Source organism: Centruroides vittatus, unplaced genomic scaffold (assembly GCF_030686945.1).
Source record: "Centruroides vittatus isolate TY-2023 unplaced genomic scaffold, ASM3068694v2 contig_425, whole genome shotgun sequence".
Lineage (NCBI taxonomy): Eukaryota > Metazoa > Arthropoda > Arachnida > Scorpiones > Buthidae > Centruroides > Centruroides vittatus.
Genome location: NW_027122231.1, coordinates 936,785 through 963,191, shown reverse-complemented (window position 1 = coordinate 963,191; position 26,407 = coordinate 936,785). Strand labels below are relative to the sequence as shown.

At 30.4% G+C, this 26,407-nt stretch overlaps 1 protein-coding gene and 4 non-coding genes across 11 annotated transcripts in view; 2 read left to right on the top strand and 3 right to left on the bottom strand.

The window, feature by feature from the left end:
* The window catches only part of LOC136976803 (homeobox protein PKNOX1-like), a 62,837-nt gene extending 45,801 nt beyond the window's left edge, over positions 1 to 17,036 (bottom strand). For 2 of the 7 annotated variants that reach the window (XM_067272175.1, XM_067272177.1), the window contains exon 1: positions 16,828 to 17,036. The gene's annotated coding sequence lies outside the window, so the exon portion shown is untranslated. Of the gene's footprint in view, positions 1 to 16,567; positions 16,770 to 16,827 lie in introns of those variants that run through there. The other 5 variants (XM_067272174.1, XM_067272176.1, XM_067272179.1 and 2 more) reach the window with 4 other exon arrangements.
* A 3,167-nt stretch (positions 17,037 to 20,203) lies between these two features.
* On the bottom strand, positions 20,204 to 20,286 carry TRNAY-GUA (transfer RNA tyrosine (anticodon GUA)). The gene is given in 2 exon segments: positions 20,204 to 20,239; positions 20,250 to 20,286. It is a non-coding gene; the product is annotated as a tRNA-Tyr (tRNA).
* Positions 20,287 to 20,667: 381 nt separating this feature from the next.
* Positions 20,668 to 20,749, top strand: TRNAS-GCU (transfer RNA serine (anticodon GCU)). The gene has a single exon. It is a non-coding gene; the product is annotated as a tRNA-Ser (tRNA).
* A 2,434-nt stretch (positions 20,750 to 23,183) lies between these two features.
* On the bottom strand, positions 23,184 to 23,265 carry TRNAS-GCU (transfer RNA serine (anticodon GCU)). The gene has a single exon. It is a non-coding gene; the product is annotated as a tRNA-Ser (tRNA).
* Positions 23,266 to 23,646: 381 nt separating this feature from the next.
* Positions 23,647 to 23,729, top strand: TRNAY-GUA (transfer RNA tyrosine (anticodon GUA)). Its single transcript is given in 2 exon segments — positions 23,647 to 23,683; positions 23,694 to 23,729. It is a non-coding gene; the product is annotated as a tRNA-Tyr (tRNA).
* The last annotated feature ends 2,678 nt before the right edge of the window (positions 23,730 to 26,407 follow it).

Genomic DNA, 26,407 nt, shown 5'->3' with positions numbered 1-26,407 from the left:
TACAATACTATTCAACTCTACCAACACTGGGAATATACTACAATTTTTTTTTACGTTCCAGCACTATTTTTAATTACGTTAACTGAAGATGGCTGCTTAAAGCAGTTGAAAACATTTTTACGTAATTAAAAATAGTGCTGGAACGTAAAAAAAGGTTGTTGTTTTATCGGATATACTACAATCATAATACAACAAAAACGAACCTGTTACTGGTGTGTATCTTGCAAAAAAATCGTTTTTGAACTCTATGAAGTTTTTCTTCAGGTGGAAATGGAATACTTGAAAAATAGAACAGATTTCAAATTGAAAAATTTGCCGAATTCCGCTGCGACGGGCATGCGCCATTATGGGTATTAGTTATTATCGATACTTTTTTGCAAGATACACACCGGTAATAGGCTCATTTTTGTTGTATTATGACACAAGAACTTTGTATTATGAATTAAAAGAAGACAAATGCAAGTATCCTCTTTTTGGTCTGTTAAGTACCAAATAAGAATCAGAATTCCTTCATCATGGCAAAATAATCAAATGCTTGGGCTATAAAACCTCAATATGTAATATGCAACACAGAGTAGATTGGCTGTTTATACTTTTTCATGCCAATAGCTCAATATTTACAAACAAAAGTAAAAAATTGTCAATGACCACCTTCAATTACCACCTCTTCAACTGTCATATGATTGAAATATAATTTTTATTGCTTTTGTAAGCATTCTCTGTAGACTATAATACTGCAGGCTTAACTGTATTGCATATTAAAGGAACTGGTTACAAGAGATGTTTGCAATTTAAGATGCTGCAAAAATATATTTTTGCAGTGATAAACAAAGCTGGATGAACACAAACTACAAACATTAGAAACATTTAAGGTCACATTAAAAGGAAGATGCATAACTCATAAAGACTGCAAATCTCTATCTGCCACATGGAAATCTTTATATGACAATCCACATAGATATGTTTTTCACAAGATGGGCAAGTCAACCACAACATATAAAAGAATTATATATCTTTTTTTGTAATCATTTAATTTTATGCTTTATTTATCACAATTATAAATATTATACTATGTTTCTAAATTACATTTTTGATTACAAACACATGAGAAATATAGGACATTCTATATCTTACAATTAAATAGCATCACTTATCAAGTAACATTGCAATTTTTAATGCTATCAAATTGAATACAGATTGGAAACCTGATGCAGGCTTATGAAATGTACCAAAAAAATGTGTGTTCTTAATAAATGTGTTTGCTGGAAATGCAAGGATGGCATTGAGATTTTCATATACTTTTGCAGCATCCTAAACTGCAAAGATCTCTTGTAACCAGTTCTTTTAATATATTCAAATTATAGGGGAATTATATGAATATTCCAGCAATAAAAAAAAGGAAGAGAGGTTATATTAGTGTAGACATTGAGCCAAGAATTCCATTAATGGAGTCATATTTCTTAACAAGAAAATCCATTAATTTGTGATGGAGATTTTTCTGGTTTTATAACCAAGTATGTTGTTCTAGATTTCTGAACACACTGATATATCTATGTTTCATTATCAATGATAATAAGTTTAGGAATTGCTCCTTTTAGCTGCATCAATGGCACACCCAAAGGGGCCAAGGGGCAATGGCCCCCTCCAAAGACGAAGAAAAGCAAACAGTAGAAAATTTTCCAAAAATCTTTTCCTAATTAAAATTCATTTTTTTTATTTATATTCTGTGGTGCCTTTTATTTCTATACTACTTAAGAATTAGCAGTCATGTAAGCTAAGAATTTTATTGCATTCACATTAAAGACTTTTTCTGTTCAACTTTGCTTTCCCCAAGAATAAATCCTGAGTGCATAATAAATATAATAGCAATACTACAACAGTTTTCAGGCATCTGTTTTAGCTTCCGTAGGCTAATTAAAAAAGAAAAAAAAAAATGAAAACTAGTCAGTCTTGTAGAAAAATAAAAAGAACTAATATTTCAAATTTACAAAAGCAAGAGAACAAAAAAATTTTTGTGGTTGCGCAGACAATCTAATAATGATATAACGATAAATGGTAATAAAAATGCAGGTTCTTGATCAAATATATATTATCCAATTCTTATGCTATCCAATAAACGATTTCCAGGCAGACGGGTAGCCCATCCGTGTCTCTGTGGTTGATGCATTGAGACATTAATTGTGCTCTATATATCTCTAATTTCTCCATGTGTCTAATAGCCTGTTTAGATCTAGTGGCTTTTATGATGGCAGCACTATCCCAGTGTACTGTGATCTCTTATTGCCTAGCAAATGCTGCTAGGACTGTGCTGTCAACGGTCCTATTAACAGATTGTTTATGTTCTTTTATTTTCTGTTTTAAGTTATGTAAGGTGGCTCCAATGTACACCAGATTGGAGTTAAAACGTTGGTCTCTAATTCGTATCGAGTACACTCCTGTTAGTTCATTTGGTTTCTCTTTCCTCTTATCATTCCTTAACAGACAGTAAACCGTCGAGTTGCGTCTATAAACTACACATAGGTTCCTATCCTTGGTTACCTTCTTGTAGAATCCTGCACATTGTATCAAATAAACAATTAAAATATTATAAGATTTACAGAATCATGTCAATTTTCATGCAACACAAACAGCAACGACGTTAAAACGAAGGATTTAATTTTTGAAAAAATAAGCTAAATACATAAATACCCCACTTAGTGAAATAATTTTCTGGAATGCATTATTGTAATTACACTGATTGAATCCAGTTATTAAAATATATTTAATGGGAAAAATAGTAATTTGCTTGAAAAATAATGTTTTGCTTAAAAAGGTAATTAAAACTGATTTAACAATAGGTCATAACACTCAAAAACCTACAAGGGAACAAAATAAAAAAGATGCTATTAAATCTAAATTTTTATTACTATACTTTGTATCTAAATTTTTTAAATGTTTAGATAATTTGTTCTCTTAAAATGTTTAAATTTGCTTCCCTTTCTTCTTTTTTGCATAAAGCCATCTCTATTACACTGAATTATGTCTTCTAACATTCTCTTGCATAGTTTCTAAATTCTTCATTTGGACTGTTTTTCAAAATTATACCAAAAGTGGACTATTTAAAAATATGCATTAATAAAGTTGAAATTATGTCGTACCAAAAGATAACAAATAGCTAGTGAGAGATCTGTCAATTCATCCCAATCAACACTGGCCAATACTGTTCCAGAAAATTGTGTGGTTCAATATTTTTTTCGTTTTTAATTACTAAATAGATACATGTGTGTTAATTTCTGTGCATTTTTCTAAAAGAACATATATATTTTTTAATAAAAAGATGCATATATATTTTAAAATGTTATTGTCCACTTTTTATCACTAATGGACCTGTATATTTAGACAATCTTGAAAACATTGTTGAAAACAATCTTGAAAACATGGGAGGATGTGGGCAATTAATGTGTCCCAGCCGCATTGTAATGACTGTCGATGGTGGTACGGTAATCTTATATCAACTGGAAGGGAGGATCGGACCGAAGGTCCGGGTAGCGTAACTGGTAACGTGTCTGCACGGATAGCAGAAGTTGCGGGTTCGAATCCCACTTCAGGCGATTCTTTTCTTCCAGTTAGGCCTAAATTTATTTAAATTATTTAATTAAAATTCTAATTATTAAATTTAGCAAGAGATGGCGCCTAACGCCTAACTCTAGTAGCAAATTAACTTTAATTATTAATATTACTATAGCCATTTGCTAGCCCGATAATTCGGCAGTTGTTGAAAACATTGTTAAAATTTATTTTTAAAATTATAGTTATAAATTCTCTTAGACATATTAGACTAGTAGTGACCACTTTAAAGTAAATCATTCCATATAACTAAATCTTCTAATAAATATTATAAATTGCATTATAGTGAATTCCATATTAAATGAAGTTATACTGAGATATTCTTGTATCAAAAGAGTAGTCAGATAATCATTGCATCTAGGGTTTCTCAAATAGGATCTCGGGATCCCGACTGATTTTTTAACCTGGGAAATTCTTCTCATCCCAGGAAATCCCGCAAATAAAAAGTATAATTAACTCAAACTGTTAGAATGCATTTGTATTTATTAATTTTAAACCTACTTATTAGTTTTTTAAATTTTTGCTTGTTATGACATCTCACAGATTGTCAATAATCAATATGTATTTGTGGCAGGACTGAAAATTCTTTACTTGTCAGAACTTGTAATATCTGGAATAATTGTACCGATGCTGTCTTAATTTTAACTATGCCCAGTAGCTTCAGTAACTGTATTATGCCAGGTTGTGCAAATTAGGCAAGGATAGAAATGAGTACGAAGTTTGCAAGTATGAAGTTTTTCTTCATAAACCTGATTATTAAAGCTAAACAAACTGCTGAATTATCAGGCTATAAGCTTGATACCGCTATTAAAGGCAAAGGTAGACAAATCAAGAATACTAGTGAGCAAAAGAAGTACTATAATCTCAAAAATGAACTAGAAATATTCCAGGCCACAGGTGAGAAAACACATAACATCTGTATTTAGAAAAGAAAATATATTTCTTACTAGACTATACAATACATGAGTCCATTTCTATCCGTCCCTTGACACGCTTTCTTAGAAGCATTAACAAGTCTACGGCAAAACCGTCTTTATTTGAAGCTACTGTCTACCAACAAATGTAAAAAAGTTAAAATTCCTCTAGCGGTAGCAAACACAATTCTTTAAAAATAAAATTATTACATTAAAAATTGCTGGGACAATTTCATATTTAGAAAAGAAAATATATTTTCTTTTCTAAATCATCCCGGCAATTTTTAACATAACATCTGTCTTCTCTTAAATGCATTAAAGACGATTCCACCCAGATCCATTGAATTGGAAAGGGCATTCTCAGTAGCAAGACTTTTCATTATTAAAATAATAACCAGATTGAGTGATCGGAGTATTGACCATCTTTGGTTTTCAAAATCTTATTATAAAAATTTACAATAATATTTTGTATTATGTTTTATTTAAAAAATGAAAATTACCTTCTACGTTAGAAGTTTAATCTAAGTTCATTTTTTTCTTTAAATTTTCCACTCAATTCAAAAGCATTTTTTTTTGTAAGCAGTTTCCAACAAACTTTAATAAATTTTTTCTATTTAGTGAAAATTTCTACATAATTCAAAGGTAATTTTAATATATATTTTACACAGCATTATTAATATTATGATTTTGGAAGTTGCAGAACATATTGAATTACTTTTAAAAAGGAAAAATAATTATATCATTCAATTTCAAAATATTTTTTTAATCTTAAAAATAATTAATTATATCCCAGGAAACAGTTCACTTTTTTCCTGAAATCGCAGGACAAACAAAAGAGTGGGAAATGAGAAACCCTACCCTAATTGCATCCTTAATTATTAATATGAATAAATTTATATCGATCCCTATATTTGTCAATATAAAATTCACAAACTTCTCACTGCTACAAAACTTAATACAAATGAAACATTTAAAATCTAATAAAATAGTTATCTTCAGATATGTATTACATAAAGAATATAAACACAATCAAATTAGCTTAAGAGGGCACCCTTGGGATTGCTGCATATACTTCTTTATCCAGGCTACTCCCTTAACGAAAGTAATATTATAATCCAAGAGGGTTGTTCATGGTATTTGAATCTCTCTAACTCTTCCGATCTTAGGAGCTCTATGAAACTTGGAAACATTAAAATTCATTATATCATAATTTTATTGTACTTGCATATCAGTTTCCATCCCTCTATCATCAATGTTATCATATTACCAAATAATCTGTAAATACACTATATATACCAGTTATATCATTTTTGCTTCCTCTCAGAAATACGAGACCTAACTGAAAAAATATGAACACTGTTGCTCCAAAATTTCTGAATGCTCTCTAATGAGACAAAGTACTGCCTTTAAAGTAAGGTCGCAGACCTCCATAATCTGGTCACTAATCATTTCTTGTCTTGTCTCAAAATGCAGACATACATGTAATCTGTGCTATATATATTTTATGATACTATTTCAATATGTAATTGCTTCTTATAAGTGTATGCATAAAACCTGTTCATTATGATTCTGTAAATCTTTTGACTGTTTATCACAAAACTGACCAATGAAAGGTTTTTCTAATCTTCATATAACATATACAATAGTGTGGAGAGTCCTATCACCATATGCCTAGGCAATGATGTACAGTACCATAAGAAAGATCTTTATATCTTTCTTAGAATTGTGCTCCCTTTTGCTTTTGCAGGACTGCTCTTCTAAAAATGCTGCTGACACAGCACTTATTTAAATGGAATGCTCCTCTATCTGATGCTCTATTAACAAGAGTCCCAATAATGTAAAACATAGTGGAGAAAATTGGAAACCAGAGAAAGTGTTCTCTTAAACAAACTGCTCCCTTAACTAATGATATTAGGATGTGTCTACACATTCACTATTCACTGAATGCCATACAAACATTTGGGAAATACCGAGTAGTGTGGATGGTTTATGAGCTGTTCATAAATGATGTCCATGCTGGAAGGGGGAGGGTGTTCAGAAAAGTTGGATTAAGTCGGAAGGAGAGAGGAGGAGTTGAGCTTCAGTGGATGGCCTCCCTTCCCTTGTCTTAACCATTACACTAAATTTCACAAAACTTTATTATATTGATTTTAAAAAATCTTGCATATTTCATTTCTACTTATGGCATCTATCATTCATAAAGTAATAAAGGTTTTGAGAGGGTCGAGTTTTGTTGGATGTCCAAAAAGGGGAGGGGTTACAGAAACTTGGACAAACTGGGAGGGGAGTAAAAATTTCAAGAAAAATGAGAACATAATTTATGGACAGCCCCTTACTTGTGATGAATGTTTGGTATTTGCCATTTCTGATTCTTGTCGGTAAATTGTGCTAAATCAAAGGAAATGAATATTTGCAATATGCATTCATGTTGTCCATCCACATTTTCATGCTCGCATTCATTTATTTTCTTGTTTTTGGACATCAGTATTGCTATTTTAGTCTTTTTAAAACGAGACCTATTCTATTATTTCAGAATTTAGTTAATTTTTTTTTATTGATTTATAGTTAAATATATATATATTTTTTTATATATTTTATTTTTTTCTTAGTTTTTCTGGTCTTTCTTGCAATATGATTTTATTGTACTTTTTTAAATTCCTTTTTTTATTTTCCAGAATTTTTATCTTCCTATTTTGACTGTGTACCATAGAAACTGAAAACTCATTTACAATTACCCAAAACCAAAAGCAAAGGAAGGGATAGATAATTGTACAGTACATGTACTGTACATAAATACAAATCTGATAGTATTTTTAGTGACAGTTAAATAGACCTGTTCTTATATGTCTAATTAACTGTGAATACCTGTGAAAACCCTGTGATATGGGCTGATTTATTTCAAAATGTCTCAAAACATATATTTATAAGATTCTTTTTTTATGTATCAATTAAATCCTGCTATGTAAGATAATAAACTCAACAAATAGCCTTTATAAGCAATACAAAAACATTTTAATTGCTAATATTTTTAGCCATTTTTAATGACCTATTTCAGGTTACAGGTGAAATATGTACAACAGGGGCACTCCACCAACTACAAAGATCTTAGCACCCTTTCTACAGCATATAGAGCTTGGTTCAATCTATAATCTGTATAACTAGAATGGCATTTCTTCTACACTTATCAACATTTGGGTCATCATCTCTCTGTTACTATATTTGGTGTTTTTTTTTCCTATATATTATATTATCTTTATTATGTAGTATGGTTTTATTTATCTGTTTTTGGTATATTTTTTTACATTTGTTCACTGCTATATTATGTTTTTATTTTTGTAATTTTATTTCTATATTTATTTATTTTTGATATGTAAATGCTGCACTCTAGACAAACACACATGCGTTGCATGTAACATCTTATAATTTCGCTTAACAGTTCGCTCTGTCCCATCAGTAATTCAGTCTCCCACCTGAGGAAGAACTCCCAGCAGTTCGAAAACGTTTGTGGTGATCTGCATCCTTTGTTTTTATATCACATCGATTGTAGGTTCTAAGAGTGCAGTATTTTACACATCCCGGTGTTTTGCAGTGTAGTGTAAGATATGTAAATGGTTTTTGTTTAAATTTTAATTGGAATTTATTCAGCATTCTGTTATTCTAAACACAAATGTTTAGAATATTTTGTATATCATTCAATTTCACCTATAACCTGAAAGTCACTAAAAACGGCCAAAAACATTAGTGATTAAAAAGTTTTTGTGATGTTATAAAGGTTATCCATTGAGTTTAGAATGTTATAAATTTAATATTTTTTCTCTAGTTAAAATTCAATCTATTTTTTAAATTTTATCTTGTTAGGTAAAAAAAAATATTTATAAAATACAGTTAGGGTTGTTAACAATGATAATTGTATTTTCATGTGTATGCCTACTTTTGATAATTTACAAATCAAATTCTTGTCAACAAGGGTTTGGAACCTAGAAATATAGAAAGAAAACAAAATAGTAGTGTGTGGATTTTAACTAGTAATAAAATGTTAAATTTATAACTGTTGTAAAAAAACAAATGAAAAAAAGAGAATGGAACCAAATCAGGAAGTACAGGTGTACCAACCACACCATGCTGCAGTTGATCCTAAGCTTTTTAGGAAAACTACTTAATTATGTATATATTTCTTTTAAAGTTTTCTCCTTGTGTGTTGACTATTCACAAAAACAGCTTTACTTGCTTTTAAAGGACACTGAGATCTGCACGGCTGGTTATTGATTTTAATGAAAAGTATACATAGCAACTTATGGTCTTTCCTTGTTAATCTAATTTTTATAGGCTAAAAAGCAAAACATTTTTTAATAAAATTAATTCATTTAAGCATATTCTGATGTACTGTATATCAATACAAATTTCTTGTCTCTTTTCTTCTGTTTAGTGAAATAAAATTGTCCATTTTGTTTTTGCATTTCAAAGATTCCTATTCATTTACAATTTCTCTTGCTACACAGACATGTAGTCTTAAGACCAAACAAATGGGTGATTTACAATTACTCTTCCTCAGAGTATTTACACATAGTAAATGTACACAGTAGGGATAATTGTGTAGGGATAATAAAGTGAAAACATTTAAATTCTCAGATTTTATGCTGATGAAAAATTTTCCATCTACTGGAAACTAATATAGAAAACTTTGCTACAGTCTGTATTTGTTTCTGTTCTGAACTTAAAAATACCATTAATATTAGACTTATTTAATTAGTTACAACAGTATATTACATTAGATTTTTCATATCAGTATAAAACTTTTTTAATAAAATATTTGCTATGAAATTTGAAATAATATATAATTTCATGACAAATCTTAATTATAGTATGATTACAAAGAACTTCAAAATTTGTCATAAGAATATTAATAATCTATCTAGCAATTTTAATATACAGTCTTAACAATAAGCAATATTTTAAATCTTTCACTTATACTTTCAGGCTTCTCTCCTGTACCTCAAATTGTTTCATACTTAATTACAGGTATATCTTGCCTTATGTTGGTAATTGGTTCCAGGAGAGGCAACGTAAGTCAAATTTTCTTGTGTAGTTACGACGTAAGTCGAAACTATGGTGGATAACGCCAATAATGAGCACTTAAGATCACTAAATAAGACGACAACACAGAAACACAGATGTTTTCATGTTTCGTTCTCTAGGATTATGATGATTATATTAACATTTACTGTAAATGTACATATTTTAATATGATTTTATGTGCTTTTAACGCTTTTCTAGTGATATTATGACTTCAATATTTGTGGCAGATGGATGTAAAGTCAAATAAAATGACTTAAACTTGATTTTTATTTTTCCATATTTTTTTTTTTGACAAACGATGCATAATTGAGAACGACATAACTCAATGTATACCTGTACTTTCAGAAAATCCTTTTGTTAGATAAACAAGAGGAAATAAATTAATGATCCTTATTTAAATATTATTATTTATGCAAATAAAAATGTCTATTTTTATACATGAATATAAATAGCAATAAGTTTTTATTATGTGAAAAACTATTTCAATATAACAAACAAAATAAAAAAAAAATGTTCATCATTATATAAGCCAATACATAAAATTAGATAACAAAAGTAATAATTTTACTATTTATGCATACAGTTTCCTCAAGTATAACTTCTAAACACAAAAACTTAACAGTTTTAGTGTTCAGAAGCATTATTACTATTATTCTAAAAATTTTAAAAATAAAAAGTTAAAAAATTTTTAAATACATTAAAAAAATAGTAATAAATTGTAAAGAAATAAATTTTTTAACTTTCACAAAACAGTTAAATAGCACACTGAACTCAATAATTGTTGCTATGCTTGGTTAACTTCATACTAGCAATTTTCAACTTTACAATAAATACATTTTGTCATTGTAATTACATTATAACTAAATTAATTATATAAATATATATATACAGTATACATATATATTTTTTGGCCTTTTTTCTAACTATTAAATCATTTTTGATAACCCATTAGAAATTACTCTACATTTAATAAATTTACTTACAAATATTTCTAAAAAACATTTGATTAACTTTTTCGTAAAAAAATTATCCGTATCTAAATTCTTACATTGTATTTGGAATTAAATAGAAATTCATTTTCTGTCAATATAATAATGCATTTTCTGTTCTACATTAATCACATATTTATAGATACAATGACATGACCTTAATTTCTATGTGATTATTATTCAATTTCATTTTTTTTACAAATTTATAATAAGTCATGACAATTGTTGTTCTATTGACACTAATTTTTAACGTTTAATTATTGTAAAGCTGAGAACTAATACATTAAAAAATTTTGTATATATATATAAATACATTTAAGTTTTGAACAAAACATTACAATAAAATTTAGACTGTTCATTTATAAGTATACATTCAGTTAATTAAAATCTTACTCTTGATCATAAAAAAAATACACAGTACTTAATAAAATCATTTTGTAGCTGAAAAGTATTTCTGTGATGTAAATGAAGAACTTTCGGATTATATTATTAATAGAATAAATTCTTACTATACTAATTTAGAAATATTTCAACAAATATACCAACGAAGTAATCAGATATGCTGTATAAAAGTAAAAAATCATTTTTAAAAATCCTCCATTTTTTATATCTGAAATTTTATTTTGTGGAAAAATAACAAAATTTTATCATTATGTTCTATCATAAATTTAAATTATCTTAATGAATATTTTTTGATTGCAATATTCTAGAAAAAAAATTTACAATAAAAGGAAAAAACTATCAATATACTGTACTTAACTATCAAAAATGAAGATTATAGTTATTTAATTTAATCAGAAAAAAACAATCACAAAGTTATCTCTGGATCTCTAAAACTCAAGTTTGTTGTTTTCAATCAACCACCAAAATCATGTTACAAATACAGGGATGTCTCTCTCTATAAATAAGAAAAACATTTCAATATAAAGATCAATTTATTAAATTATATTTTACCAATATATACTACACAAAATATATTAAAATTCTACCTGAATAAAAAATTATTTTGCTAATTCAGTTTCACAACTACAAATAATTAAAATACAAAACAAACTAAGTTTGCAATTTTTCCAAAATGACAATTTATAATTGTTAACGAATATGACAAAATCATCTCTTCTCTTGATCATCATATTGATTTTAATTTATTTTAGTGAGAACACTTCTCTTTAGTAAAGGTATGATATGTAAAGGTATTATATGAAAAGTAAACTAACTTCAACAGACCGTATGTTGTCAATGTCTGTCAAATTGAAAAACATGGCTTTGTGGGGCTCATTCTTCATGAAAACAGTACAGATGTAGATTTTTGGAGACTTGTGAGGGATTTTATTTTACTTATGGAGATGTTAGAAAATTCTTTCCCCCATTACCAGCTCTTTCGGTATGCTTCAAAACCACAATAAGTTTTCCTGACGACTTCAATGAAGAATATTTTTTAAAAGTTCTGTTTTCTTTCTGTGTAAGTTCTAATGTGCATAATATAAGGTCTACGTAACTAATAAACATTCTTTTGCAAAGAGAAAAAATTTCCTTAATTCTGTAGAATAGAAACAAATATAATATCTAAGTTATTGTTTCTATTTACTTCAATCCAAGGGGTGAAAAGAAACATTCAGTAAAAACAAGGAATTTAATTATTTTGTATAGCACCTGATGAAGTTATTAAAGAAAATAATTTTTTATGACAGCTTCCAATTTTACAGTATTTAATTTTCGTCCATTTATATAACATTCAAATTAGCTCATATTTTTTTCTTCATATTCTAATTTTTAAGAATTTCCTCCGTGTTGAGCCTTCACTTCTACATATTAACATTGGAAATATCATAATTTCAAATTGTCAATTTTGTTTATGTCAAGTAAGAGACAATAATTCTTTGTACATAAACATATTTTAGGCACATAGTAGAGATTTTTTCAAAAATATAATGCATACAATTATTCATTCACCTCAAAGAAATATTTCTGTAATATTAAAGTACACTCAAAATATGAATTAATGAAATAAAACTAGCCATTAGTCCAAAATCAGTGAAATTTTATGGAATACTTTTGATTTCAATTTGATATGTTTTGGAAATCATCTTTTTAAAAAGTATTTATCTTATAAACTGTTTAATAGCAGATAAAAAAAAAGTTTATAAAATAAATATAATTGTTTCTCAAGAAAACTTTTTCAATAAAAATCAGAGAGAAATATATATTTTCATGAAGAAAAATAATAATACCATAAGTAATCCAAACAATATATAATCAATATGTTGTTATATTAATTACAGAATAAACAAATAAAGTTTTTAAAATACTTTGCTGAAACTAGTTTGGTAAAAATCAATATAAAATAATAATATAAAATCACTGTTAGACCAATCTAATTAAAATCAATAACTATCATAGTTCATGTAACATCCAATAAAATATCCACTTTTATGTATGAAATTCAAAACACTCTGTTCCATCAATATGAAACATATACAATGTTGATATTATATCAATTTTTAAAAGATAGTTGATTTTTATTAGATTTTCAACATAAAATATGTTTTATGAGATAATCAAAATCAGTTACATTGTAACTCATTTTATATAAAATAACTTACATGCAATGTTATGAAATTTTCTCTGCATTTTTCTTCACTAAATCCTTAAAAATTCGGCTTATTCGCTTATTGATTATATGTTAATAAATTAATTTAAAACAACACAAAAAGTTAAATAATAAATGAGTAATTTGTCAATTATATTATTATATTGACAATAAACTATTTCTTAAAAAATTTTAACTTAACATCTTAATAATATTTAAAAAATTGAAGTAAAAACTTTATGAATTAGAGTATTCAGAAAAATACCAGTTAATAAACTTTGTATTAAAGTGCTAGTTATAAATAGATAATATAACCAATTAAATCTAACTGTAATGGTATAGTCTTACGAAACATTTTAAACAAAATACCTTTGTTTAAAATAATACTTCTCACAATTATTCCAAGTAAGATATAATTAAAACTCTTGTCATCTTGAAAGATCAGTAGTCTTAAGTTTTTGAAACTGCATCTTAACAGTTAAAATTTCATATATTGACAATTCTTTAAAATTATTTTGAAATGTACATTAGAAACAAAGTTTCCATCCCACAACTAATAATATTAAAATAAGTAAGTATTCAAATAATTATATCTTATAATTTCTAATATTAAAAATTTTAATCTAATATCTATAATTATGTTTATTTTTCTAAATATGGTAATATTTTGAAATTAACTTTTAAAATTCTTTCTTTTTCAGCCAAATATCTAATTGTAATGTCACTATATGTTCTACAGTTTATATATCAAGTTAATCTAATTACCTGTCAATTTCAAAATTTAAGTCAATATTTTTAATTCTATTCAACAAGGCATAACTTTCTATATAAATATTTTAAATTTTATTTAGCTGCTACATTTCACTTTAATTTTTTATTTATTATAAACAACACTGCTATTTTATTATGGATTAAATTCAGTAACAGTTCTGTAACAGTTGTCATATTCTATCAAACTTCATCATATTTATATTTCAAAATATCCAAACCTATGAATTATTATGACTTTATAATAATACAAGACCTTGCTTCATATTGAAATTATATAATAAAAACTAAGTTGTAAAATTTAAACATGACTTATTTAAATGTTATCCAGTTGATGTTTTCTTCTAAAGAGGCTGTTTCTTAGGATTACATAAATTACTGTTAAAAGTGATCTAATATTTATTTATTAACAGCTTAAATACTTTTATTTTGGATGAAAGACCTCATTTTAAAAACACCATAGGTTACATGTTTATTAAAAATTACTTCATAACAAAAACTGGTTATTTTTCATACTCCTATTAAAAATTAAAATTGAATTTATGATTTTCAAAAAAATAATATGAATTGAAAATAAACATTAAGTATAAAGTTTGTAATGATAAAACTCAACATAGATTTACTTTAATAATTCTTATTTGTACATAAAATTTTAATTTAAGAAATTAAATTAATTATATTTAAATAAAAAAATTTCATATTTCGAATAATTTTATTTAAAATTATATTAGCAAACAGATTTAATAAAATTTCATTAGAAAAATCTTAATCGATCAAAAAATATTTACATCAAATTTCTTGAAAACTTCAAATTACGTTCAAAATTTTTTCACATAAAATGCTTCATTGCATTAGCGTACAAAAATGATTATATATCCATTTTCAATCGATTCATTTTCAAAGACATTAAAGCATATTAAATCATCAAAGTATTAAACCGAGCTATTGAGAAAATTTGTAAATAAATAAATATATTTTGTTATTGTTGAAATTAATGACAAGAATATCAAAGATAGATATTCTTGCAAACATTTGGATATATAATTTCTTGTTTAATACTTCAATAAAGTATTTTTCATTGAAAAAGTTGGTTACACAAAACTTTAAATTTAATCAAAACATTCCAATGCCAAAACATTAAATATTAATTTCTCATTATAATCACTCTTTTGTATATATTGCTTTTTTTCATCTTCAAATATAAAAATGTTTTAGCCAATTTTTAAATTACAGTATTAACTGTCATTGAATTTCAACTGATAAGCAAACATTACTAATCATTAACCTTCAAACTATCATTGTATGAAATACAACCCACAAAAAAAGCAAGTTGGCATGAAAATAGACAAAATAAGTGGATAGATACATTGGTTATATCACACCATCTGATATATCACTGATTTGATCTGTTTCCATGACAAGGGCTACCATAATTTGTATATACAGACCACTTATAATTATAATCATAACATAACGCTTTATGTTATATCATGCTTATCCTACAGAGATAAGGAATTGCTTAATAAATGCAAAATCATATTTAAATTTGTCAAAATATATATAATTTCATAAATCATGTAAATTGTATTTAAAATTTTTTTACTACTACTTAGCAAATCGCATAATGATAGCTTATAGAATTTTATCAATGGATATTCACCAAATATTGATTTAAAAAAAAAAAAAAAAAAGGGTCGCTTATAAAATGATCTACTGCCGACCATTTATTTCTCGAAACGAAATCAATCGCTTGGTAAAATAGCTTTCAATATTTATCTTATAATAATATCGATATTCTTTTTGAAAACGTAAATCCATATTTAAAATTTTCTTATTTTTCCTTTTGTTTTATAACCAATAGAACATGTTCTTAATCTTAACATTTTAAAAAATAAAATAAATCTGAATATAGATTTATTGTTTAACACTTAATAAATAAGAATTAATTAAGATTAAACAAGTTCTAGTATCTAAAAGTTTAAATTTCTGAATTAAAACAGGAAAAAAAAAATAAAATTACATATTGTGTTACTTAATGAAGATAAATTAAAATAAAAAGTAATTCTACAGAAGTTATTGCATGATATTTTTCTTGAGACCCTTCCTAGAATATATATATTAAGTTAATTAGATGAAACCGCTGACAAGATGCTCGAGAAGAGGATTTTAAACGGTATTATTTTAAAAACTAACAGACATTATCGTTTAGTGTTTATAGTCTGATCAAAGAAATCGTTTGTATTTTCGGTCAAACACGCATCATCAACTGTTCGTATTCTGTTTGCATAACTCCATACAACATAACGATCTTTATAATATAAATAAGCAAAAGATTGCATTCGATAGAAAATACATTTATTTTATGATTAATCGGTCGATTAATAGTTAAATAGCATCAATCGGAACAAAACTTTTTATCAAACAATCTCTATATATAAAAAAAGAAAAAGAAAAAAAAAGCAGACGATATTTCTAAATCGTTGGTCACGAGATCGATGTTCAATCCATTTCCATCCACGTATATAGTAAGTTAAATTTGCATTGGAGTGGTTTAAGTGCATCAAAACGACACAAAGATACTCAGTATGTGTCAATAGATTAACTTCGTTTGACTGGCAGCTTACCTTATGTCAGTCTTCGTCAAAAATGGCGGCGTCAATTATCTTCATGACTACGGCCCACCCCAGAATTGACGCGTGCGACGTCATAAGAGAACCGTCGGGGATGACGAAAACGAATAGAAAATAGAAAAATACGGTACGAACATCGACGATTGTGTTATATTTTGTAAAGAAACTTAAATAAAAATTAATTTTATACATATAACTCCAAGCGATAACGAAAATATTTAAAAATATGAAAGGAATCGGGTTTCATAACTCACCCAGACGGCGCACACCGACATCCTAGGGTCGTCCTACGGCACGGGACGTACGTTACTGACACGCGACCCGAGATATCGAGTGGTGGTTCGGACGACGACAGATGCTCCTCCCAGTAACTCGGACGGCATTAATTGCTGCCCATATATTGTGTGGACAAAATAGAAAAGAAAAAATAACTCAATCCGGATAAAGTTTAAGTATTTTTCTAAGTATTGGAGAGAAAAAAAAAATTGACTAAAAGTATACGTCACATTTGGATGAAAATCCGAGTTATACCGCTTTGGGAGGATGTCGTTGGGAGTAAAATATCCGAACTGACGTATATAAATGGCAAAATAATTCTGTTACGGGGAAAAATATATTCTCATACAATTTTCCTATCAAATAAATTTAACTTAATGTCAACTTTACGGGAATTATCAACTATTATCGTATTTTTAAAAGTTGAATATGGACAAAAAAGTATAAGTTTCTGTTTCGATTCTTCGTCATTTTTCTTTTCTGGGTGGATGCACGTGGGAGTTATGACGACAGATACAAATCGCTAAATAATTTTATTATAAAGAAAGATATGCTCGTCTATAATCACAGTTTCTATTATTACGAGCACGAAACATTCCTTAAGATATATAAAGATAAAATTAAAAAAAAAATTAAATATTTTTCATTAAATATACATTCAAACTTATAAAAAAAAAAAAGTTTATATAAGCCTTTAAATAAAATCAAGACTAAGCAGAAATTTACGCGATTTAAAATATTAATTTTAAATATTTAATTTTATGCGCAATCGCAATAATATAATTGCGTCATCGGGTAAATTGATGATGTCATCAATGTGTTTAAATATTTAAAAATCAATACGTTAAACGACAATTACTAAATTCATTCAATTTTTTTTCACTAATTAACGAAATTTATATATATATATTTTTTTTTTCGTAATCGATAAAATATAGTTTTTAATTTTCATTAAATTCAAGATAATTTCATTAAATTGATCAGATTTGATTTAAAAAGAATTTTAATTGTTTAAAAAATTTGAACATTTAATTAAATTTTAAATTTTTTTTCAAAATTTTTACTCTCTTAGCGCCATCTCGTGTCGTCATTAAAAATAAATTCTAACTGTAAGACCAAAATAGAGAAATTGAATTTTTTAAATTTTATTTTATTTTATTAGAATCAAATTGGGAAATCAAATTGGACTCGTGCTTTACTTTTAGTTGTATATTCTTCCATTCTTACTTATTTATCACATTTATATTTATTTTTAAAATTTTTTAGTACATAGAAATCTATTAAATAAGATTTAACGGAAATAATACAAAATCCATTTAATAATTTATTGCAAGAAAATTTTTATAATGGATTATAAAATCATTATATTAAATGAATTTCTAAAAATATATCAGAATGTATTTTTCTATACAAAGTTAATTACATCAAAGTTGTTAAATAATGTTTGAGACAATGAAAAATAAATAATGATTTTTTCTATTTGTAAACATAATAATATCATCATATATTTTTTTCTATAAATTATTGTTATATTGGATAAAATTTAACATTGTACTAAAAATAAATAAAAAGCTTCTCAAAGTTGTTTTTATAATCCAAAAATTTGTAATAGTTACATTACAAAAGTACAGTACAGTGGCGCACTTAGAGTGGACCAAGGGGCCCTTTCACTCCGACAAAAAAAAGGAAAAACATTACGATCTTTTTCTAATTAATTTTACTTTTTATTTATATTGTGTCATGTCTTCCATTTCTCTACTACTTATTGAGTCACATAAGGTGAGAATTTTATTGAATACGCCATATATTTCTCTTACGTGCCATAGGTTCGCCACCCCTGGCCTAGACTATAGAGGGACAACTCCATGCTGCCATCTTCTGCCAACGAATGCAGCCAAAATTCCCGCCACACGTTTTCATAATTCGCTTAAACTCCCGCCAACTTACAGTTCAAACTCGAGTCTAAACGGACAATTTTATTTTCGAACTTTAGAATGTACAGTACTTCAAGTAAACGCCATTGACTATAATTATTATAAAATTTATAAATTATTATTAATTACGGTTTATTCATTCATTCAATATGAAAAATATCAATACAAAGTTTATGAAATCAGTCATGTTCTACACAACGGTGTCGAAAGTTCTTCAAAAAATCGTGCACATTTATCTATACAAAATACAGTAGAGCGTCGATAAGTGGAACCAATTGGGGACTGGGGTCCTTCCAGTTAATGATTTGTTCCAGTTTCCGACTTTGTACGAAAAAATACATTAACCTGTCCGATGTTCAAATTTTTCTCCGTTGCGTATCGCTTCCTGTTGAATTTTTCTCCGTTGCGTGTCGCTTCGTGTTGCATTTTCGTCGATTTTAAGCCTAACGAAAATTTTTATAATAATCATCGAGGCTATCGTATCGTTAAAAATTATTTCTGCATTTTGTACAAACAAAATAAATATATTAAAGAATATAAAAAAACATGAAAATTATACTTTATAAGTAAATTTAGTATCAAAAACATTCGATTCAGCACGACACAGTCCGACTGAAAATCGTTCCACTTTCCGGCCATTCCACTTACCGACGTTCCACTTATCGACGCTCTACTGTATATTCAAAATTAGTTCTAGTGAAAACGATAAAAGGCCATCCATAAATGACGCGCGGAACCAAACTTCCACCTGTTCTTTCTTAACTAGTTCGTCATATGTGCATACCTGAACACAGGTTTGTCGGTATTGCGCTATTTCATTTCAAATATTTAATATTTTCTTCAGGCATTTCCAGGAGACGCACATCGGAGCGCTATCAGTTTTTTCTCGCCTTCAAATCTTCAAATTTGTGTCGGCCGAATTGAACGAATGCTTTGGTGAAAACAATCGCAGCGAACAAAAGTGCAACTGCTCGTTACAGCTTTTCTTCAAATTCCGCGCGAAATCGCGAACTGTTGCCTTCGATCTCGACGTCTGCAATAAATAAAATAAAATCTGAACTCTCGCAGGACGGATTTGTCGCATCCGCGTGTTCTCGAAACGACATGTATCGCAAAGATACGAAATGGGACGGCCGGATGGCCGAGCGGTCAAGGTGGCAGTCTACCGCTCTGGGGACCCGGGATCGAATCCGAACGGGTCGAATAATCCCCAGGAATTTTTCGGGAGTGGTCCGTTCGGATATGTCGGGCCCCGTCCCTCACCACCCGGTCGCCCCATTGTGGGCCTGGCCGAACCCATAATGGGCTTACTAAAAGAAGCCCTCTTAGTGCCCACAGGGCGGAAAGAGTTAAAAAAAAAAAAACATACGAAATGGTTCTCATTAGTTTGGGCGTCGAACCTGAGAATAAAACAATCGCGTCCGTCCAGGCGGATTTGAACCACCGACCTATGGATAACTATGCCACTACAGTCCACCGCTCTACCAGCTGAGCTATCGACGGAACGAATATAACACCTTCGAATTTACGTCAAGTGCTTTGTTTCTTCCACAATGTTGTTACAGATTAGGGCTTGAAGTTCAGCGATTTGTCTGCTTACAGAACTAACCGGCGCGATTTCAGCTGGTTCGTAGCGGATACGCTGGCATTCATCCAGTAAGGTAGAAAGCCATATCACTATAGTCAAGCACGAGTCGAAATCAAGTTTTCAGTGTTCGGGAGACGAAATACTTACCCTGTGAGATAGTGTTCCGTGTTATTGACAATGCCATCACTCAATCACTCGCTACACTACCTCAGCCAATATTCCGAGTGCAACTGTTGTTGCCAAGCGTTGAGTGGTTGGCGAAAATGCATGAATCGAAAGATAGGGGTACGCTTTCGGACGAGGTGGCCGAGCGGTCAAGGCGATGGACTGCTAATCCATTGGGTTGTACCCGCGTGGGTTCGAATCCCACCCTCGTCGTGAGTGTGTTTTTTAGCTGCTGTATTTTAGCCTGCGTTTAGTTCGGCCGTGTTAAACGCACGCGAAGAAATCGTATTGTAATTTTCCTATTCTTACTTCATAACCTTTTTCAAATTCGATCGCGAATATTTTCACATTTGTTAACAATGACACAGGTCTCACATTTTTATAGAACATTTATTAATTTGTAATTGCAAATTTACACAATATTACAAAAGAAACTCTAATGAAAAAGAAAGTATATCATTAAACTCGAAGCTACTCAATAAAAGTTTCTCAACTCTTTTTGGATGCAATGCACATCGTTTCCTTGTAATAATATTTCCAACTTTTGCAAAAAGACGTTCTCCAGGTACTGAGGTTGCTGGAATACCTAAACATGAAACAGCCAGTTTCGCAAGGTGATAATTGAAATGGGCAAACGTTGACTGCCATGTAACAAGAGGATCAACATTGTGTGGTATAGTTGCAGCTTCTAAGTAAGTTTTAAATGTAGTACAAAAACCTTCTTTAGACTTTATGGGATCTCTGATTTCCCTATGTGACCATAGACTATTCTCATCTGCGCTTTTAATGGTTTCACTTAAGTTTTCCACACGAGTCTACTTCATATTTAATCTGCCGGGATAGACAGTTATTGATGAAAGGAATTGCATTTGCAGCACATATTTTGCTTTAGAAATCTGCATTCTTAAATCTGGGATCTAACACTGTAGAAACACTGTATAACATATTCTTTTCTATGCTACAAAATCGTTTGTCGATATTATTGAAACAGGATTTTTTTTAGATTTTTTTCAATTTTTGTGATGGGGTTTGTTGCCTCCAGAGCTTTTGCAATGAGGCCAACAACAGGAATAATTTTACTAATTATTGTGTACTTCTCCACCCATCAGTTCAACGATTGCCAAGTAATATGGCTTCAAAACTTTAAAGCACTCTTCTAAGATTTGCATCAAGCGGCCGGATGGCCGAGCGGTCAAGGTGGCAGCCTGCCGCTCTGGGGACCCGGGCATCGAATCCGAACGGGTCAAATAATCCCAGGAATTTTTCGGTGGGTGGTCCGTTCGGATATGTCGGGCCCGTCCCTCACCACCCGGTCGCCCCATTGTGGGCCTGGCCGAACCCATAATGGGCCTACTAAAAGAGGCCCTCTTAGTACCCACAGGGCGGAAAGAGTTAAAAAAAAAAAAAAAAGATTTGCATCTCACTTTTAACAAGCATATCGGTAGCATCTTTTAGTTTCTGTAACACAATGGCAACTACATTTTTAATTTTCAAAAATCGATCCAGCATATCATATACTGAGTTCCATCTGGTGAGACCACTGATTTTCAGTTACAAAGAAGTTTCTCCTGAAGATACTTGTTCCTTTTGCAGCTGATGGGTTGCAGTTATGCTGTGATGAAAAAATGAAGTAATGGCTTACACTTTGTTTAGCAATTCATTAAATTCTGGTACGTCAGTTATTGAATCCTGCGCTACGAGTTTTAAAGAACAGGCAAAGCATTTAAGGTGTTTATCTTTTACGACGAAAAGGTCTACTGCTTTGCAAATGTTTGCCGCATTATCGGTAACATCTGCAACTATTTTGTGCTTATCAAGCAAGGAGGCAACAAACCCCATAACAAAAATTGAAAAAAATCTAAAAAAAATCCTGTTTCAATAATATCGACAAACGATTTTGTAGCATAGAAAAGAATATGTTATACAGTGTTTCTACAGTGTTAGATCCCAGATTTAAGAATGCAGATTTCTAAAGCAAAATATGTGCTGCAAATGCAATTCCTTTCATCAATAACTATCTATCCCGGCAGATTAAATATGAAGTAGATTCGTGTGGAAAACTTAAGTGAAACCATTAAAAGCGCAGATGAGAATAGTCTATGGTCACATAGGAAATCAGAGATCCCATAAAGTCTAAAGAAGGTTTTTGTACTACATTTAAAACTTACTTAGAAGCTGCAACTATACCACACAATGTTGATCCTCTTGTTACATGGCAGTCAACGTTTGCCCATTTCAATTATCACCTTGCGAAACTGGCTGTTTCATGTTTAGGTATTCCAGCAACCTCAGTACCTGGAGAACGTCTTTTTGCAAAAGTTGGAAATATTATTACAAGGAAACGATGTGCATTGCATCCAAAAAGAGTTGAGAAACTTTTATTGAGTAGCTTCGAGTTTAATGATATACTTTCTTTTTCATTAGAGTTTCTTTTGTAATATTGTGTAAATTTGCAATTACAAATTAATAAATGTTCTATAAAAATGTGAGACCTGTGTCATTGTTAACAAATGTGAAAATATTCGCGATCGAATTTGAAAAAGGTTATGAAGTAAGAATAGGAAAATTACAATACGATTTCTTCGCGTGCGTTTAACACGGCCGAACTAAACGCAAGCTAAAATACAGCAGCTAAAAAACACACTCACGACGAGGGTGGGATTCGAACCCACGCGGGTACAACCCAATGGATTAGCAGTCCATCGCCTTGACCGCTCGGCCACCTCGTCCGAAAGCGAACCCCTATCTTTCGATTCATGCATTTTCGCCAACCACTCAACGCTTGGCAACAACAGTTGCACTCGGAATATTGGCTGAGGTAGTGTAGCGAGTGATTGAGTGATGGCATTGTCAATAACACGGAACACTATCTCACAGGGTAAGTATTTCGTCTCCCGAACACTGAAAACTTGATTTCGACTCGTGCTTGACTATAGTGATATGGCTTTCTACCTTACTGGATGAATGCCAGCGTATCCGCTACGAACCAGCTGAAATCGCGCCGGTTAGTTCTGTAAGCAGACAAATCGCTGAACTTCAAGCCCTAATCTGTAACAACATTGTGGAAGAAACAAAGCACTTGACGTAAATTCGAAGGTGTTATATTCGTTCCGTCGATAGCTCAGCTGGTAGAGCGGTGGACTGTAGTGGCATAGTTATCCATAGGTCGGTGGTTCAAATCCGCCTCGACGGACGCGATTTTTTTTTCACGTTCGGCGTCAAAACTTATGAGAATTAATTTCTAACTTCACGATTCGACGAAACTCTTGTTTGGAGAACACGAGGTTGGACAAACCCGCTTGGCGAGATTTCATACATCATTTTATTTCATTTTTCTCATTGCAGACGTCGAGATCGAAGGCTACAGTTACGGCGACAGTTGTCCATTTCGTATGCTATTTGAAGAAAAGCTGTAACGAGCAGTTGTACTTTTGCGAGCTATGATTGTTTTCATGAAAGCATTCGTTCGACTCGCGACATAAATCCGAAGATTTCAAGGCGTGAAGGAACTGACAGCACCCCGAGATACATCGCTTAAAAATGCCTGAAGAGAAAATTAAATATTTGAAACGAAATTGCGTATTATTAACACACCTGTGTTCAGGTAGGCACGTACGATCAACTAAGAAGAAAGAACAGGTGGAAGTTTGTTTCCGCGCACGTGAAACCGATGCGAAAGTGACGCCCGAGAACGCGTTACAGCGTGTTCCGTTCTGTCCGTGCTTTATTGCGTTGCGCATTGCAAACGAAACCAGTCCGAAGATTATATAACGTCCTGTGCGGGAGCGAACAACTAAAATTCTGTCGGCATTTCAGCTTCGGAATGAGAATTAACAACCATCAGAAGGTGTAAAATTTCAGTTGGTGCCAATTGCAAAAATCGTACCCCTGGCAGGACTCGACCCCGCAATCGCCGGTTTAGGAGACCGATGCCTTATCCATTAGGCCACAGGGGCGTCTCGTACTGTAGCTTTTCCTATTCTTCAAATCGCCGTGTTAAATGTTCGACTGCAGCGACATCTGCGTGTTTTAATTGTTGCCGGTGAACTGGGAACTCGCGAAATCTGTTTTAAAATTCCTGCGAAACGTGTTCCTGTATTTCGGCTGTAGTGCGCGCCATCACAGTTAAAAACGGGTTTTCCACGGTTCACATAATGTCCGTTATAATGTCTCAGGAATGAATGTTTACAAGTTGTGAAAGTGCATGTTAATTATTATGTAACGTAAGTAAGTATCATTTTTCCAATGCTAGCCACCATTCAAATGTTTTCGTGGCCACTTTGAATTCTCTCTCAGCGAGACAGTTCATTTGACGGTTGAATTTTACAGTGGAACCCCTTTTCCAAGATTTGTCTCAATACATGCATATTTTGAAATCAGATCCCGCCGTTACGATACTACGGATAGAGTCATCTTTTCCTGTCTTTCCTGTCCTTCCGAAATACATACAATAGCATGCTCGTAAAGGCGAAGCGACTGATATTAACGAGCCACTGTAAGACGTCTCTCTAGACTCCAGAGAATTACTTGATCGGTTTAGTGGCTATAGTCTGCTGTGCGAGATACGACTTGTGATATGTAATGGTCATCGGTATGTTATCTCTCTAGAACTCTTCTAGAGCGAAAATTAATTTTACTTCCACTTATATGAAATTATTTCATATTTCAATGATGTCGTCTGTATTACTCTATGCAGCTCCTATATTGGCAATTACGTACAGTATTGTGATAAAATGGAAACCGTCCTTGTTTTCATATTTTCGAAATGTTTTTATGTTATATAATAAAATTCTGGCTTACGTGTTGTGTTTGGAGTTTGGAGTCTCTAGAATATCGGTAATTACAGTAAAAGTATGAATTTTATTTCGGATTCGTCTCTTAAAATTAGACGATAAAAGTTACGTTAAACTAGCGTATTATAATTTTCATAAATTGTGTTCAATCACAAACAATTACACATATAATTGGAAGTCGGCGTTGTAAAATCTGTTTGGATGGACATTCTTTTTCCTTTTTATGGCTATCTCAGGATCCTCATCTGATTGAATAATATCAACCTTTAATTATAAGACTGTGCTGTCAACAAAACGTACAAGAATATTAATATCTGTTAGAAAAGAATAAACATTTTCAACTATATTGTAGTGTTAAAACGTCGTTTATGTGTGAAGATTAAAGAACAGAATTACTTAAAATTTAAAAAAATATAAAATATGAAATTACAGTAGAGAGTCGAAAATCGGAATCAATTGGGGACTGGGGTGGTTCAGATTAGTGATTTGTTCCGATTACCGATTATGTACGAAAAAATATATTAACTTGTCCGATGTTCAAATTTTTCTCCGTTGCGTGTCGCTTCGTGTTGAATTTTCGTCGATTTTAAGCCTAACGAAAATTTTTATAATAATAATCGAGGCTATCGTATCGTTAAAAATTATTTCTGCATTTTGTACAAACAAAATAAATATATTGAAGAATATAAAAACATGAAAATTATATTTTAGAAGTAAATTTAGTATCAAAAACGTTCGATTCAGCACGACACAGTCCGACTGAAAATCGTGCCGATTACCGGCAATTCCGATTACCGGCGTTCCGATTAACGATTCTCTAATGTACTACAGAATATTTTTAGATTTACAGTACTTATAAATGATTTTAACAATTACAAAACAATATCATAAAACTTAATAATGGTTTTCTTTCATTTGTTTTAACATCCTACAAAATTGAACAATGAGTCAGATTAAACTGGTGGGTTCCGACGGAGAAGTCATAGTTTCGCATATACCCTTTATTATGTGCCAGTAAAATATTTAAATCGATGATGATAAATTACCCACAGACAATGATTGCAACTATTTATTTTTC